Raw genomic sequence first — 14,723 nt, forward strand, 5'->3', positions numbered from 1 at the left:
CACCGACACAGGAACACACATGATACTAGTTATGGCAGGGAGGGATTCCTAGAATGATTAATATAAAGAGGGGGGAGGCATGGGGACCTTTGCAATAAACTGAATGAGTGCAACATGTCAGAACCCACAATTTGTGTTAATAAAGTCAGGCTATTATTAGGCGTTATTAGAGTCAAGGCTTCTGATGGCTGCTATGGGTTCTGCACTCTGCAGTTGGCTCCTTGCATTTATGGTAGACACGTGCAGTTCCTTTTTTTTAATTTTTTTTTCTCTATTCCTTTACTTTCTATTTTATTCTCTTTGGAAATTGGAAAACTATTTGAATCAATTCGAATTTCGGCAGAATTTTTTTTTTTGCCGTTATTTCGGATTCGTTTAAATTCGGTACTATTGTAATCCGGAAATTCGGATACATCCGAATTTTCGAATTACAATAGTAACAAATTTAAACGAATCCGAAATAACAGCAAGAAAAAAAAAATTGTCCGAAATTTGAATCGATTCGAATAGTTTTCCAATTTCCAAAGAGAAATAAAATAGAAAGTAAAGGAATAGAATAGAAAATAAAATATATAATAGAACAGAAAATAATATAACAGAAAAGAATATAATAGAGTAAAACAGAACAAAATAGAATAGAAAATAAAACAGAGTAGAATAGAATAAAAATGAATAGAAAAAAACAGAATAGAATAAACTATAATAGAATAGAAAAGAACAGAATTAAAAAAAACCCCCAAAAGAATAGAATGAAAGGCTTCTGATGGCTTGCTATGGGTTCTGCACTCTGCAGTTGGCTCCTTGCATTCATGGTAGACACGTGCAGTTTCTTTCGTTCCGAATTGAAATTCGGAAGAATTTTCATTTTTCGGAAATTCGGATGTATCCGAATTTCCAAATTACAATAGTACCAAATTTAAACTAATCCAAAATAACGGCAAAAATTTTTATTTTATAATTTTTTTCTCTATTCCTTTATTTTCTATTTTATTCTCTTTGGAAATTGGAAAACTATTCGAATTAATTCGAATTTCGACAGAATTTTTTTTTTGCCGTTATTTCGGATTCGTTTAAATTCGGTACTATTGTAATTCGGAAATTCGGATACATTCGAATTTTCGAATTACAATAGTACCAAATTTAAATGAATCCGAAATAACAGCAAGAAAAAAAAAATTGTCCGAAATTCGAATCGATTCGAATAGTTTTCCAATTTCCAAAGAGAAATAAAATAGAAAGTAAAGGAATAGAAAAAATAAATAAATATATATATATATATATATATATATATATGAAATAGAATAGAAAAGAATATAAACAGAAAAGAATATAATATAATAGTGTAAAACAGAACAAAATAGAATAGAAAATAAAAGAACAGATTAGAATAAAAATGAATAGAAAAAATAGAATAGAATAGACTATAATAGAATAGAAAAGAATAGAATTAAAAAAAACAATAGGATGAATATAACCATTTCCCAAAATTCAAATAGAATCTATTTGAATTTGAATAGAATAGAAAAGAATAAAATAAATTTCTATTCTATTATTTTTTCTATACTATTCTGTTATTTTCTATTTTAATCTATTCTTTTCAAATTTGAATTGATTCTATTTAAAGTGATTGTAAAGGCTATTTTTTTTTCTTAAAAATAACAAACGTGTTATACTTACCTCCTCTGTGCAGTTGGTTTTGCACAGAGCAGCCCCCGATCCTCCTCTTCTCGGTTCCCTCTTTGCTGCTGCTAGCCCCTCCCTCCTTTGAATGCCCCTCAGCCAGCAGCTTGTTAAAGGGGGCACGCAAGCTGAGTCAGAGCTCCATGTATCCATTCAGACACGGAACCCCCGACCTGGCCCCACCTCCTCTCTCCCCTGATTGGCTGACTTACTTTGATTGACATCAGCAGGAGCCAATGGCGCCGCTGCTCTGTCTCTGCCAATCAGGGGGAGTGTCCTGGATGCCTGAGGGGATCATGGAAATCGCTGGAGAAAGAAGGGGCTCAGGTAGGTAATTAGGCGGTAATTAGACTTTACAAGTCCTTTAAATTTTAGGAAATGGCTATATTATTTCTATTTTATTCTATTTGAATTTAAGAAGATAGTTATATTCTATTTTATTCTATTTTTTTTTATTCTATTCTATTTGTTTATATTACATTATATTATATTTTCTATTTTGTTATATTCTTTTCTATTTTTTCTATTTTATTCCTTTATTTTCTATTTTATTCTACTTGGAAATTGGAAAACCATTCGAAAACTACTTGAAATTGACGCGAAAACTATTCGAATCGATACAAACTCGAATAATTTGAATACGAATAAACAAAACGAATTCCGAAAATGAATTAAACAGATTAAACAAATTTAACTAAACAAATTTTTTTCGTTTTGCACATGTCTAATTTATGGGCTTGATAGTATCAGGACTCTTTTTCAATCAGTTTTCCATCTCCCGGTTACCCAAGCAGGAAGTTTGAACCAGACCACATAGAATATCAAGTAACTTTAGTGAACAGATAATAATAAAAATAATAATACATTGTGAGGAATCTATCAACACTGGAACAGCTATAATCTGGAGCAGCTGTGCATTGGCAACCAATCAGCTTCCAGCTTTTTTTTGCAAAGCTTAACCACTTGCCATCCAGGCCAATTCTGACATTTCTCACATCTATGTAAAAATTTGTGTTTTTTTGTTAGAAAATTACTTGGAACCCCTAAAACGTTATAAATATTTTTCAGCAGAGACCCTAGGGAATAAAATGGCAGTCGTTGCAATTTTTTATGTCACACTGTATTTGCGCCAGCAATTTTTCAAGTGCAATTTTTTTTGAAAAAAAAAAACACTTTCATTTTTGGGGAAAAAAAAATATCCGAATGATGCCTGCAGCTGCATCATTCAGATATCTCCACTAAAAGTCCAGGACGTCATATGACAGCCTTCCGGCGGGAAGTGATTGTAAGCCCTTACATACACCCAGTGAAGGAACTGGACACAGAGATGAAACAAATCCTCCTGCATAAGTTGTACCTGTTTATCTGCAGTCTTCTCTTCTCTACATCTGTTCAAAGTCAAGCATTGATACAACTTGTCTGAGCTTTCAGAAAGCAGGGGGAGGGGAGCTGAAGTTACACTTCACCAGAGTGCAGTAAGAGCTGATTGCAGGGAAGAGACACACCCCCCTTCACACAGCACACAGGAACAGAGCTGAAGCTGTCAACACAGGGTGGGTACTGGAGGTCCCTCCCCTGTCACCTTTTTTTTTTTCTCCTGGTGTCAGGAAAACTTGTCAGAAGTGACTGATAGCAGAGGAATGAGGCAGCAGACAGAAATGACACTTAGTGCTCTGGATTGAGATAAATACACACTATAGAGGGATATGCTTTGTTCATTTTTGAGTTTTCTATCTTGAACAAGGTGAAGATAGAAACTGATTGGTTGCCATGCACAGCTGCTGCCGATTCTGTTGGCTCCAGTTTTGATAAATTCCGCGTAACCACTTGCTTTTTGAGCACTCAAACCCCCTTCCTGCCCAGGCCAATTTTCAGCTTTCAGCGCTGTAGCATAAAAACTATCATTTTTTTTTTCACACGAATAAAGTTTTCTTTTGGTGGTATTTAATCAACACTGGATTTTTTCATTTTTGCTAAACAAATAAAAAAAATCCAAAAAAAAAACAAAACATTTTTCATAGTTTGTTATAAAATTTTGCAAACAGGTAATTTTTCTCCTTCATTCGTGTTCACTGATGAGGCTGCAATTATGGGCACTGATAGGCAGCACTGATGAGGCTGCACTGATAGGTGGCACTGATGCTGGGGCACCGATTGGCAGCACTGATGGGCACAGAAAGGTGGCACTGGTAGGTGGCACTGCTTAGCAGTGCTGATTTGCACTGGTAGTTGGCACTGATGAGGCAGAACTGGTGGGCACTGATGAGGCTGCACTGATAACACTGATAGGTGGCACTGCTGGGAACAGATAGGTGGCACTGCTGAGCAGTGCTGATTTGCACTGGTAGGTGGCACCGATTGACAGCACTGATAGGTGGCACTGCTTAGCAATGCTGATTTGTACTGGTAGGTGGCACTAGTGGACACTGTATGGTTTGGAGTACGTGGGACCAATGCGCCGTTTACTCCAGACAGTAATTACTTTTTTTTTTCTCTTCATGTTGTCAGCGTGAGGGGAAAAAATAAAGACGATTACCGGTAGGGATGCACCGAAATTTCGTCCGAAAATGGCCCTTTCGGCAAAAAAGCCGAAAGCCAGGGGGGCTTCCTATATCGTAGGAGAGCCGCCACCTGTTTGATTACAGCGCCGGGAACATCACAGCTTTCATTTCAATAGCTGTGTGTTCCCTGCTGCGCGCCGTCACATACAGCCCCTCCCCCTTGTCCGGGCACTTTGATAGACAGATCACCCGTGCCATGTCTGCAGTCTCTGACCATCTCCTGTATCATGTCCGCAGTCTCTGATCATCTCCTGTACCATGCCTGCCGTCTCTGATCATCTCCTGTACCATGTCTGCAGTCTCTGACCATCTCCTGTACCATGTCTGCAGTCTCTGACCATCTCCTGTACCATGTCCCCAGTCTCTGACCATCTCCTGTACCATGTCCCCAGTCTCTGACCATCTCCTGTACCATGTCCGCAGTCTCTGACCATCTCCTGTACCATGTCCGCAGTCTCTGACCATCTCCTGTACCATGTCTGCAGTCTCTGACCATCTCCTGTACCATGTCTGCAGTCTCTGATCATCTCCTGTACCATGTCTGCAGTCTCTGACCATCTCCTGTACCATGTCTGCAGTCTCTGACCATCTCCTGTACCATGTCTGCGCTCCCTGACCATCTCCTGTACCATGTCTGCGCTCCCTGACCATCTCCTGTACCATGTCTGCGCTCTCTGACCATCTCCTGTACCATGTCTGGAGTCTCTGATCATCTCCTGTACCATGTCTGCAGTCTCTGATCATCTCCTGTACCATGTCTGCAGTCTCTGATCATCTCCTGTACCATGTCTGCAGTCTCTGATCATCTCTTGTACCATGTCTGCAGTCTCTGACCATCTCCTGTACCATGTCTGCAGTCTCTGATCATCTCCTGTACCATGTCTGCAGTCTCTGATCATCTCCTGTACCATGTCTGCAGTCTCTGACCATCTCCTGTACCATGTCTGCAGTCTCTGATCTTCTCCTGTACCATGTCTGCAGTCTCTGACCATCTCCTGTACCATGTCTGCAGTCTCTGATCATCTCCTGTACCATGTCCCCAGTCTCTGACCATCTCCTGTACCATGTCCCCAGTCTCTGACCATCTCCTGTACCATGTCCCCAGTCTATGACTATCTCCTGTACCATGTCTGCAGTCTCTGACCATCTCCTGTACTATGTCCCCAGTCTCTGACCATCTCCTGTATAAAGATATTTTTAACTGGTATCGGTGCTGTTTCGGTATCGGTTTTCGGGATCAAGGAAGATTTATTTCCGGTATCGGTTTGGGCCCCAAAAAAACCCATTCGGTGCATTCCTAATAACCGGCTCTGTTTACATCACGTGATCAGTTGTCATTGGCTGACAGCTGATCACGTGTTAAGGGACCGGGATCGGCCCTTACTCCAATCTGTGACCAGCCAAGTCTCATTGACTCGCTGATCACAGAGCAAAACGTGCGTGCCCGGGAGGCAGGCAGCTCATGCACGGGAGGACATACATGGACGCCGTCCCGGCAATTTAGGCCCCTGCTAAAGTGTAAAGTTACTTGAGATTTCTTCAGTTTTAGTACAACACCCACACACTACATCTAAAGCAAAATGTATAAATTTTTTTCTTTCTTTAAAAATATTATTATTATCTTCTTTCCGGCGAGCGCACGCATATATGTGGCCTCATAGAAGTGCTACTGCACAGCATGCACACCATTATTTAATACACTGCTCAAAAAAGTAAAGGAACACTTTTTAACTGGTATAACATCAAGTCAATTAAACTCCTGGGATATTGATCTGGTCAGTTAAGTAGCAGAGAAGGTTGTTAATCAGTTTTATCTGCTTTGGTATTAATAAAATTAACAATAGGTGCACTAGATGGGCAACAATGAGACGACCTCCAAAACAGGAATGGTTTTATAGGTGGAGGCTACTGACATTTTTTTCCCTGCTCATCTTTTCTGACTGTTTTTCACTTATTTTGCATGTGGCTAGGGTCAGCGTCACTACTGGTAGCATGAGGCCATACCTGGACCCTATACAGGTTGCACAGGCAGTCCAACTCCTCCAAGATGGCACATCAATATGTGCCATTGCCAGAAGGTTTGCTGTGTCTCCTAGCACAGTTTCAAGAGCATGAAGGAGATTCCAGGAGACAGGCAGTTACTCTAGGAGAGCTGGATAGGGCCTTAGAAGGTCCTTAAACCATCAGCAGGACAGGTATCTGCTTCTTTGTGCAAGGAGGAACAGGGTGAGCACTGCCAGACCCCTACAGAATGACCTCCAGCAGGCCACTGGTGTGAATGTCTCCGACCAATCAGAAACAGACTTTATGAGGGTGGCCTGAGGGACCAAAGTCCTCTAGTGGGCCCTGTGCTTATGGCCCGGCACAGAGGAGCTTGATTGGCATTAAAAACCAGAATTGGCAGGTCCGCCACTGGCGCCCTGTGCTTTTCACAGATGAGAGCAGGTTCACCCTGAGCACATGTGACAGACGTGAAAGGGTCTGGAGAAGCCGCGGAGAAAGTTATGCTGCCTGTAACATCGTTCAGCATGATTGGTTTGGTGGTGGGTCAGCGATGGTCTGGGGAGGCATATCCATGGAGGGATGAACAGACCTCTACAGGGTAGACAATGGCACCCTGACTGCCATTAGGTATCAGGATGAAATCCTTGGACCCATTGTCAGACCCTACGCTGGTGTAGTGGGTCCTGGGTTCCTCCTGGTGCATGACAAGGCCCGGCCTTATGTGGTGAGAGTATCCAGCCAGTTCCTGGAGGATGAAGGAATTGATACCATTGAATGGCCTCCACTATGGCCCTCCTGTCCTAAATCCAATAGAACACCTCTGGGGCATTATGTTTTGGTTCATCCGACACCACCAGGTTGTACCCCAGTGTGTTCAGGAGGTCAGTGATGTCCTGGTCCAGATCTGGGAGGAGATACCCCAGGACACCATCAATCGTCTCATTAGGAGCACGCCCCGACGTTGTCAGGCATGCATATAATCACCTGGAGGGGCCATACAAAATACTGAGGACTATTTTGAGTTGAAATTTCAGCAAAATGGACTAGCCTGCTGCATCATTTTTTCACTTTGATTTTCGGGGTGTCTTTGAATTCAGCCCTCTGTAGGTTGATGATTTTCATCAAATGATGTGACATCCTTTCGTTCCTAACACATTACCCCGTCTATATCAGTATAGAGATCCAGCATGAGATTTCTCCCCATTGAGATCTGATGCGTTTTCAAAGAGTTCCTTTATTTTTTTTTTGAGCAGTGTACATCGTATACATGCAGGATTCATTATATATTACATTTCATCTTTTTCTCCATACTAGAGGAGAAAAATGTAAAAAAAAAAAAAAAAATTATAATAATAAAAAATAAAGATAAAATACCTAGATCAGGGTTTGATCCAGGCCAAGGTTAAGGTCAAAGGTCATGGGCAGGGTCAAAGGTCAGTGTGTTTTAGGATGGATAAAAAAGCAAAATACACACTTTTGTTTCCAGGACCTACTACGGGTGCAAACAATAAATAACATAAAGTGTGTAGTATCGCTGCGATCAATAGGAGCAGGAGAATTTATTTTAGGTGGTTCTTTTGGTGGAAGGTATTAGTAAAAAATATACAGCTAAATAAACAAAAAAATAATATTTTATAATGATAGATGTTCTAATCCCTCTCCATTCTACCAAAAAGTAAAAAAAAAAAAATAAAAAAAAAAGTTTTGCCTTGAGCTACACTTTAAAATGACCATAACTGTATATTTCATGTACACAGAACCGGGAATGTTGGGAAGATACTTCTATACATTTAGGAAGTGATGGATATTAAGGTATAAATAAAAGCAAAGAGACATCAGAAATCCAATTCACCGCCCCCCCCCCCCCCCAATCCCCTGACCTTATATGCTGACAGCTGGATTCTCAGCTCCGCCTACTTGTCACCTTTCTTGGTAGAGCCTTCATTTGTAATGGAGTAATCCTTTCAATCCATGTTGTGAAAGGGGTTACCCACTTGCTGACTGCAATATATATATATTGCGGTTTGAAGGTGGCTTATCTGAGTTATGGATGAAGCTATAAGTCATTTCCCCCCGGTATTTTTCAGCTGGCAACTGGCTTTCTCATGAAAGTGGTGTGAGCATCTAACTAGCCGCTGGATCGCTTTCAGAAGCAGTGGGAGGGGATGACACCCCTCCCCCACCCCCTGTTGCTTCCCAGTTTTTCGGGCTTACTGCTTTTACCGGCGCACCCAAGCATGTCATGACACCACTTCTGGTCTGGGGCGGAAAGAATCCATTTTCTTTTCTTCTTTTTTTTTAAAAAAAACAAAAGGATCATTTTTTTTTTTTTTTTTTTGGTAAAGAAGAGATTTGGGGTTTTATTGACCCCAAATCTCTCCATAAATAGTTACAAAAGAGGTTTACATTTCTTGTAATAGGAATAAAAAATAAAGAGAGTGTAAAAAAAAAAAAAAAAAATTAAAAACAAAAAATTAAAAGTGCCCCAATTCCTCCTGTTTGATAGAAATAAAAGTGATAAAAAAAATAAAGGGACAGTGTAAAAATAAAATAAGAAAAAAAATAAAATTTAAAGCGCCCCATCCCTCCCGTGTGATAGAAATAAAAGTGATATAAAGAAATAAAGGGACGGTGTAAAAATAAAATGAGAAAAAATAAATAAAATTTAAAGCGCCCCTATCCCTCCTGTGTTATAGAAATAAAAGTCATATAAAGAAATAAAGGATCATTTTTTTTTGGTAAAGAAGAGATTTGGGGTTTTATTGACCCCAGATCTCTCCATAAATAGTTACAAAAGAGGTTTATATTTCTTGTAATAGGAATAAAAAATAAAGAGAGTATAAAAAAAAAAAAAGAAGAAAAAAAAAATAAAAAACAAAAAATTAAAAGTGCACCAATTCCTCCTGTTTGATAGAAATAAAAGTGATAAAAAAAATAAAGGGACAGTGTAAAAATAAAATAGGAAAAAAATAAATAAAATTTAAAGCGTCCCCATCCCTCCCGTGTGATAGAAATAAAAGTGATATAAAGAAATAAAGGGACGGTGTAAAAATAAAAGAAGAAAAAATGAATAAAATTTAAAGCGCCCCTATCCCTCCCGTGTTATAGAAATAAAAGTGATAAAAGAAATAAAGGTACGGTGTAAAAATAAAATAAGAAAAAAAAACAAACATTTAGGCGCCCCCATCCCTCCCGTGTGATAGAAATAAAAGTGATACAAAAAAAATAAAGAAATAAAAGGGACAGTGTAAAAATAAAATAAGAAAATTTAAAACGCCCCCATCCCTCACGTGTGATAGGAATAAAAGTGATAAAAAAAAATAAAGGGACAGTGTAAAACATATAAAAAAAAAAAAAATTTAAAACATTTCTTAAAGCACCCCCCGTCCTCGCATGCAAAAATGAACGCATATATAAGTCGCGCACGCATATTGAAACGGTATTCGCACCACACATGTGAGTTATCGCCGCGAACGTTACAGCGAGGGCAATAATTTTACTGCTAGACCTCCTCTAACTCTAAACAGGTAACCTGTAAAAAAACAAACAAAAAAAACAAAAAAAAAACAAAATGAAAGCGTCGCCTATGGAGATTTTTAAGTATCGTAGTTTGTCGCCATTCCACGAACGTGCGCACTTTTAAAGCGTGACATGTTAGGTATCCATTTACTTGGAATAACATCATTTTTTTTAAATTTTACCAAATATTTGAGTTATATATATATTTTTTATATTATTTATTAAAGTGCGTTCGAAAAAATTCAAAAAATTGTGTTCGAAAAACCGCTGACATAAAATATTGCAAGGATTGTAATTTTTTTTTTTCTAGGGTCTTTGCTAAAATATATTATTATTATATAGCGCCAACAAATATATACATATTTATAATGTTTGGGGGGGTTCTAAGTAATTTTTCATGAAAAATAAGAGATTTAATCTATGGGGGGGGGGGGGGGTCAGACCCAGTGCTTGTCCTCCCTGCACACCCCCTGATCCTTCATGTAGGTGATTTCTCAATGCCAGCTCCCTGCACCCCACCCTCCAGCCTGCACACACCTCCCCATGCACTGTGATTAGTAGAGGGGAGCTCGCAGGGCAGTCCCCGGTACCGGCGGTACACAGACAATCATGCAATCCGGAGACCTGGGTGCGGGAAGTCCTCTGTCTGCCCTTGTGTGCGGTGCCGCTCCGAGGGGTCTGCGGGCTCCCGTGACGTTTCTGCTGATGGGCGTTCGGGGAGGCGGGTCGGGGCTGCTTGACAGGGGGGGGGGCGGGGCTCAATGCACGGCCCCATCTGCAGTCGGCCGAGAGGCGGGGCTGCTTGACAAAGGGGGCGGGGCTCAGTGTATGGCCCTATCTGTAGTTGGCGGAGAGGCGGTGCTGTTGGGCATGGGGGGGGGGGGGGGGGCGGAGCTTTGCGCATGGCACCATCTGCAGTGTGCTGAGCCAGTCCTCAGTGCCAGGGAGACACGTACGGTGCGGACATCACCTGACCCTTTTATTAACCACTTAAGGACCGAGCCTCTTTTTTGGAGATTTGTTGTTTACAAGTTAAAAACAGTTTTTTTTTTTCTAGAAAATTACTTAGAACCCCCCAACATTATACTGTTTTGTTTTTTGTTTTTTTTCTAACACCCTTGAGAATAAAATGGCGGTCGTTGCAATACTTTCTGTCACACCGTATTTGCGCAGCGGTCTTACAAGCGCACTTTTTTTTTTTTTTTTTTTGGAAAAAAATAATTTTTTTTTTTTTAGATTAACCACTTCAATACCAGGCACTTAGACACCTTCCCGCCCAGCCCAATTTTCACCTTTCAGCGCTGTTGCAATTTGAATGACAATTGCGCGGTCATGCTACGCTGTACCCAAACAAATTTTTTATCATTTTGTTCCCACAAATAGAGCTTTCTTTTGGTGGTATTTGATCACCTCCACGGTTTTTATTTTTTGCGCAACAAATAAAAAAAGACCGAAAATTTCGAAAAAAAAACTAGTTTTTCTTTGATTCTGTTAAATTTTTTTGTAAATAAGTACGTTTTCTCCTTCAATAATGGGCACTGATATGGCTGCACTGATGGGCACCGATACGGCAGCACTGATGGGCACCAATGAGGCGGCACTGGTATGCGGCACTGATGGGCACCGATGGGCACACATAGGTGGCACTGATGGGCACTCGTAGGTGGCATTGATTGGTATATATGGGTGGCACTGATGGGTACTTACGTGTGGCACTGATGGGCACTGATAGGTGGGCACTGATGGGCAATGACAGGTGGCACTGATAAAGCATTGCTGGGCAGATCATTGACATAATAGTGCCAATCAGTGCCCATTTGTGGGCACTGATTGGCACAGATTGGGCACATGTGGATGGCCATGGGGTACATACCTGGCCATCCACGTTGCCCCTTCCCTGGTGGTCCTAGTGGCATCCCTGGTAGTCCAGTGGGGTGATCTGAGGGGGGGCTGCGCTGATAAACAATCAGCGCAGACCCCCCCCCCCCCTGCCAGGAGAGCCGCCGATCAGCTCTCCTCTACTTGCGTCTGTCAGACGCGAGTGAGGAAGAGCTGATCAACGGCTCTTCCTATTGACAGCGTGATCAGCCGTGATTGGACACGGCTGATCACGTGGTAAAGAGCCTCCGCCGGAGGCTTTTTGCCAAGATCAGTGTAGCGATGTGTCAGACGGGGGGCGCTGCGGCATGGTATCCTGCTGGACGTCATATGACGTCCAGTCAGGATAACAGAACCACTTCCCGAACGTCAATCCACTATAGGGCGGGCGGGAAGTGGCTAAAAAATAAAACAGTAAAGTTAGCCCAATTTTTTTAATATATTGCGAAAGATAATGTTAACGCCGAGTAAATGGATACCCAACATGTCACGCTTCAAAATTGCGCCAGCTCGTGGAACGGCGACAAACTTTTACCCTTAAAAATCTCCATAGGCGATGTTTAAAAAAATTCTACAGGTTGCCTGTTTTGAGATACAGAGGAGGTCTAAGGGCTAGAATTATTGCTCTTGCTCTACCGATCGCGGCGATACCTCACATGTGTGGTTTGAACGGCGTTTTCATAGGCGGGCGCTGCTCATGTATGCGTTCGCTTCTGCACGCGAGCTCGGCGGGATGGGGCATGTGTAAAAAAAAAAAAAAATGTAAACATCCCTTATAGTAGGAAAAAAAGCATGACAGGGCCTCTTAAATATGAGATCTGTGGTCAAAAAGACCTTAGATCTCATATTTACACTAAAATGCAATTAAAAAAAAAAAAACCTTCCTTTCTTTTACCCTGCAATGTAAAAGCATAATGTGCTAGTATGCATCACATACAAGCACCTTACGTGCCACCTGCAAATGAAGCCCGCGCTGTCCCCGCTGCATCCATGTTCACCCCTCTTCCTTCCAGGGCCGCGGACTCTGGCTCTGTTACTGGCCGGGGTCGCGTGACGTCACTTCCACGCAGGAGCTTCACAGCACACTTGCCTGAAGAAACGGCACCGGGGGGGTGTTTATTCACAGCACATGCCCCGATGACATAATTGGCGCAGTATACAGTAAATATATCCTAAACGGCGCACGCCTTGTTCTAGGCTTACCTATAGCTACAACCTGCAAAAGGGAGGTTTACAACCTCTTTAAGCCCGGGTTCACATTGCTGCGATCTCAGAGATTGCATGCGATTCGCACCCGCACTGCGGGGAGTGAGCAATGCGAGTTCAGCCATACAGTTGTATGGCTGAACTTGCATTAGATTCGCACAGAAAATAGTACAGGGACTTGTCCCCCCCCCCCACCACCACTAGATTCGGATCGCATGGATGTTCTCACCTATGCGATCCGTTTCCTGTTACAGTCTCGCACTGCGATCGGTGAACTAAACGCAGCGGTTCGCAGAAGGCAGCGTGAACTGCCTGCGGGACGTTGGCGATGCGGGAACCGGCGCTGGAATCACACAAAGAAAAAAGGGAGAGAAAGAATAAGAGAAAGAACAAGAAAGACGACTAGAGAGAGGGATGAAAACAAACAAGAAATTAGGATAGAGAGAGAAAGGAGAACAAAGAGAGAGAGAGAGGTACATCCTAAAATGTACCATAAGGGGTTTCAATACTGTACGAGTGGAAGGGACTCAGGGACCCTGTCACAACGGGGTGCTTTGCAGGCGCTACAAATAGCGTCTATAAAGCACCCTGAAACAGCCGCTGCTGTGTCTCCAGTGTGAAAGCCCCAAGGGCTTTCACACTGGAGCGGTGCGCTTGCAGGACGGGAAAAAAACTCCTGCTAGCAGCATCTTTGGAACAGTGAAGGAGCGGAGTGTATGGACCACTCCTGCCCATTGAAAACAGTGGGGCAGCGCGGCTATACCGCCGGCAAAATGCCACTTCGGCGCTCTGCAGGCGGCGTTAACTCTTTGTCGGGGGAAACTAGCGGGGGTTAAAACCACGCCGCTAAAACGACTGGAAAGCGGCACTAAAAATAGCACTGTTTTACTGCCGACGCCACTCCCGCCTTAGGGGTGCAAATTATTTGTCTTGCCCTGGGTGCCGACAACCCACGCTACGAAAATACATTTTACTGTTAGGGGTCCCCACAACTTGGGAAATCTTATCAAGGGGTCAGGGCCCTAGTAAGGTTGAGAACCACTGCTGTACTCCAATGGCCTCCACAGTCACCGGATCTCATCCAATAGAGCACCTTTGGGATGTGGTGAAACGGGAGACTCGTATCATGGATGTGCAGCCGACAAATCTGCAGCAACTGTGTGATGCTATCATGTCACTATGGACCAAAATCTCTGAGGAATGTTTCCAACATCTTGTTGAATCTATGCAGTGAAGAACGAAGGCCGTTCTGAAGGCAAAAGGGGATCCAACCCGGTGCTAGCGAGGTGTACCTAATAAAGTGGCCGGGGAGTGTATATGGCCTGGGCAGCAAGCAGTTGTACCCGGACCGTGGCTCAGCCATGATCCTGGTATTGCTTCTTTTTTTTTTTTTTTAGCCTGCGCTCGGCTTTCCAGTTCCACTTTTTCAGCGCCCCCACCCTTCCCTGCCATTCCTGAGCTCTCCTGTTCCACGGGGCAGGACAGAACCGCTAAAAGTGGTCGAATCAGCCGGCCACAGAGACAATCATCAGAGGAATGAAGCCGAAAGCAACAAGGTCTTCATCACTTTCAGTGCGGTCATTCCTTGCCCGGTACAGCCAGGGACACGTCTGATCAAACACTGATCATGTGAAAAAGAGAGAAGGGATAGACCACTTGTGCACCAACCATGATGTAAATGATGAAAAACAGATATAAAAGAAAGATAAAAAAAGCTGCCAACACTATAATGTGTTCCACAAGAGTATATATATATATATATATATATATATATATATATATATATATATATATATATATATATATATATATATATATATATATTAAAAAAGAGAGAGAGTGTAGTGCCAACTTAAAATGAAATGTATAAACTAA

The 14,723-nt window shown here is 42.1% G+C and overlaps 1 protein-coding gene across 5 annotated transcripts in view; it reads right to left on the reverse strand.

The window, feature by feature from the left end:
• The window catches only part of LOC141113483 (glycogenin-1-like), a 56,485-nt gene extending 45,977 nt beyond the window's left edge, over window positions 1–10,508 (reverse strand). For 4 of the 5 annotated variants that reach the window (XM_073606613.1, XM_073606612.1, XM_073606611.1 and 1 more), the window contains exon 1: window positions 10,389–10,508. The gene's annotated coding sequence lies outside the window, so the exon portion shown is untranslated. Of the gene's footprint in view, window positions 1–10,301 lie in introns of all 5 variants that reach the window. The other variant, XM_073606610.1, reaches the window with a different exon arrangement.
• Window positions 10,509–14,723: the final 4,215 nt, after the last annotated feature.

This window comes from Aquarana catesbeiana, linkage group LG12 (assembly GCF_042186555.1).
Source record: "Aquarana catesbeiana isolate 2022-GZ linkage group LG12, ASM4218655v1, whole genome shotgun sequence".
NCBI lineage: Eukaryota > Metazoa > Chordata > Amphibia > Anura > Ranidae > Aquarana > Aquarana catesbeiana.